General features: G+C 34.5%; 1 long non-coding RNA gene across 1 annotated transcript in view; it reads right to left on the reverse strand.

Annotated features, from left to right (window-relative positions):
* Positions 1-3958, reverse strand: part of LOC107701705 (uncharacterized) — a 10856-nt gene that overhangs the window by 1802 nt on the left and 5096 nt on the right. The gene's annotated exons all lie outside the window — the stretch shown is intronic.

Here is a 3958-nt window from a genome sequence, read left to right on the forward strand (position 1 = left end):
CAGATGACCTCATATGTGAATTTTCCTCTCTAACATTTTTTTATATTTAATAATCACATAAAAAAAAAAGCTTAGAGCGGTGAACCAGTCTTATGGGGTTACAGGGCCAGAGAATCTCAAAACGGCCTCTTTAATTCCATTCCTCACTCAGTGGGTCACGCTCAATTTTTCCCAATAGAATTGTGGCCAGCCAGATCATACGCTTCTCATCTTATCATCCTCCAAGACCATTGACAAATAATTACAAGGACCCTTTAAAAGTGTTTATTTCTTTGTTTGTATCATTCTGGAGTTCAGAAGAACATAATTCAATCTTGTTATAGATGGGTCCTGGAATAATAGTATACTGTTAAACTATTAAAGAAACTCCCACCACAACACACACAGGATTCTTTCTGTGGTTAAAATGTATCAAGGGCCTGAATGACAATAAAAAACAGCTTCAGATTAGTGGGGACTAGGGCAAAGAGGGAGAAATCCTGCAAAGATTTTCCATTATCAAAAAGACTTACAACTTCAGTCTATCAGAAGAACAGAAGAGAGACAGAGTCAGATGGCGAACATGGTGAAAGAACTATTTAAAGACTGACGGATCATCAAGTGAAAGAAAAAATTATTCCGATCTATAAAATGGTTCCTTTATCCGCACAATAATGCATCAAAACACATTCATATATGGGTGCCACAGGCCACAGGGTGGTAGGTGGGGGTGCAGCTGGCTCTCTCTCATTAGCCGAGTGTTTGGATCAGGAGTAGCTCTTGTTACAGCAGTAAACTGCAGCTTTGAACTTTTAATAGAGCTCTGAAATCCAAGCAGCCTTTAAAATACACATTTCTGCATAACATAGCAAGACTGAAAGAATGACTGAAAGAACGAGGGTGAGAGAGACAGTGAAAGCACAAGGGAGAACTAAACGTACAAGAGACAGAAAGCTGAGAGCTTACTAAAAGAGATTTCATAGATCTTAAACCACTTTAATACTCAATAGTCAGAAATCCCAACAACACTTAATTTCACATCAGCGGTCTGCCCAGATGTGGCTCAGCAGTGGCCCTCGATAGCAAGCCCTGTGGGTCAGAACTAAAGGTGAGGCATTAACAAACCAGTTCTAATGGGGCAGAACTGGATAAACAATCATATTTATCATGACAAGCAAAACAAATGGGAAAAAATAAAATAAATAAAGAATATTTAAGATCCACTGTATGCTTATTCTAAAAAATAATAATAATAATAATAATTTCCCAGCTTTAGTATGAATTATGTCACTCAAGCTGTTTCACTGTAGGATTCTACAAGCCCGTTTAGGGGTGAAAACGTATAAATGAAACTTTTTTTTTTTTTAAATGGGGGGAGTCCTTTTTATAATGTGGTGTACAAACTGACAATATTTTAATAACTTCAACATGTACCCTTGTAGACCTTTGCTACAAAATGAACAAATGTTAAATATAGTAATATAATGTAGGTCTTTGATCTGAATTTGATATCCTGAGGTAATATGTCTATCACAAAGTTTTAATGTAAACTGTCATTCACACTCCTGAAGATGTAAACAAGAAATGGACTAACAACTGAGTGAAAATTTAGATTTTGTGTATAAAACTCAACCAAATGACATGCTCCACTGAACAGTGCATGAGTTTGTTTATTTGAGCTAATATGTATTTACAGGCCATAGGGAAAAAAACATGGGCTCCAAATGTTGCGAACTGCAAGCAGAACCTTTATTCAATTCAATTTCTGTAACTTATATGCTGTTAAAAACATTTTTTTCAAAGTATATTAGAGTATGACTTACAATAAATTTTCAGTCTTGAAATTTGCATTTTCCATGCAATTAGTAATTAATTTTACTAGAAAATTTCTGATATTACACCAGAAATTTAGAAAATTATTACACCAAGTATTATTCACTCGCTGTAATGTCTAAATAAAAAATGTTTTTTTGTTGTTTTTTTATTGGTTGAAACTTATCTGCCTAAAACACAAAATGTGCATCTTACAGCTAACATACTTTAGCTTAATTTCAAACTGTCCAAACAAGTAGAATTTTAGAGCCTCCCAATGTCACTGACATATCCGAGTTAAACTGGAGCGCCACAGGACTAACACATGGGAAAAGAAACACAAATACATATACATTCATGCCCTCAGGCAGAGTCAGCACCCCCTCTCCCCTGCTGAAGTCTCTAATCATGTCCAGGAACACGAAAGACAAGTCAAAGCGCATTTTCCCAGGGTTCACAGCAAGCAGGCACTTTTGAGACCAACCACTGCCAATCAACGAGAGAGAGGTCAGGCGGACAGAGGTGTCACATGACAACACAGACAGGTGGACTACGCAGGTGATCTCTGATGTAAATTAAATTATTGAAACAGTTTGTTGGTGAATATATGTAGCTTTGTAGTATTATAAATGGGGTAAATAAAGACCAGCAATGCAGTAAAATAAAGTTAAATAAAATCCTAATGTTAAAATTGTAAATTAATGTAATGTACCAAAATATTATAGCCCTTAAATAGAACAGATTCACTGCGACTGACACAGAGGTCATTTCTTTTAACTCCGTGTAGGCCACAGAGACAGAGGGATAAAGAGTTTATGTTATTTTTCATTTCCTGGGAATTGGCCTTGTTTCCTTGTTTCCACAGCTCGACTGCTGCGCTTCCGTACGCAACTTATCGGATCACTTATCAGTCCGTTTGAAGTGCTCAGTGTCTCCAAACCCCACTCCTGCACCCACAATCCCAGCTTGAACATTAAATATTCCTTCCTTCAACAGAATGGCGGCGGTCCAGAGTCAGAGCCCACACGGCTAAGCAAATAAAAGAAGCCACTGCATGTATCTTGGCAAAGACATATCATCAGATAAACAATTTTTCAAAAAGCTAACAAAGAACTATGCACAACCCGAGACAATATCAACAAATACATCCTGTGCATTTTCAGAGCGATATTAGACAGAGGGCTTTACGGTTTAATACAAACAAACAGACAGGCTTTCAGTGGCCATGCATGAACCGTGGTCTGCCTTTAATTCTTTCTAATACGTACAATAATAATCAGAACATGATAACAATAATAATATTCTATTTTTTTTATGTCACATCAAAATATATTTAAAAAAAACTTTTTTGTGCTTAATAATACAAACATTTATGAAATATCGTATGTTATCAATTAGTGTATAGGGATAAACTGTGTTTTGAATTGGGTAAACTATTAAATGTTGGCATCTGATTTGGAAATCAGTAAATAAGTTTGGTTATAAAACAAACAAAATGTATAAGCAATTACAATGTTCTGTTCTGCACTGCCATTTCTGCTATTAATCACTGCTGTTTTTATTACTGATATTACTCAAATTACTACAAAAAATATTTAAAAATTTCTATACAAAACAGGTCAACGTAAATAATATATTGACTTTTTATGTATTGTCCTGTTTAAGGCTGAATAATTATTATTATTATGTTGCTGATGTTGTTGTTTATTATGCATAATTTTTCCTATTATTATTGTTTGTATATATTAATTTTCCTATGATGATATCACATACTAAGCCTTTACTATTTACACATTGAAATTACACTTGAAATATTTTCAAACAATATAGTGTTTTGGAATTTACTAATTTGTATGTTAAAAAAAAAAAAAAAAAAGATGATGAAAATGATTTTCCGATGAAAATGCACTTGTTTTGTCAAACGCTCTGTGCAAAATGTGTCTTCAGCTCTTTAAAGCAGTTTGTTAATCTGTGCTGCCCTCTGCTGGTCAGTTCTCAAACAAAATTTGCTTTTCAAATGAAGCATATTTTAAAGGGGTCATATGATGCTTTTTGAAAGATCATTATTTTGTGTATTTGGTGTAACAGAATATGTTGACATGCTTTAATGTTCAAAAAACACATTATTTTTCAAATACTGTACATTATTGTAGGTCCTCTATGCCCC

Source organism: Sinocyclocheilus anshuiensis, unplaced genomic scaffold, assembly GCF_001515605.1.
Source record: "Sinocyclocheilus anshuiensis isolate Anshui unplaced genomic scaffold, SAMN03320099.WGS_v1.1 scaffold1658, whole genome shotgun sequence".
Lineage (NCBI taxonomy): Eukaryota > Metazoa > Chordata > Actinopteri > Cypriniformes > Cyprinidae > Sinocyclocheilus > Sinocyclocheilus anshuiensis.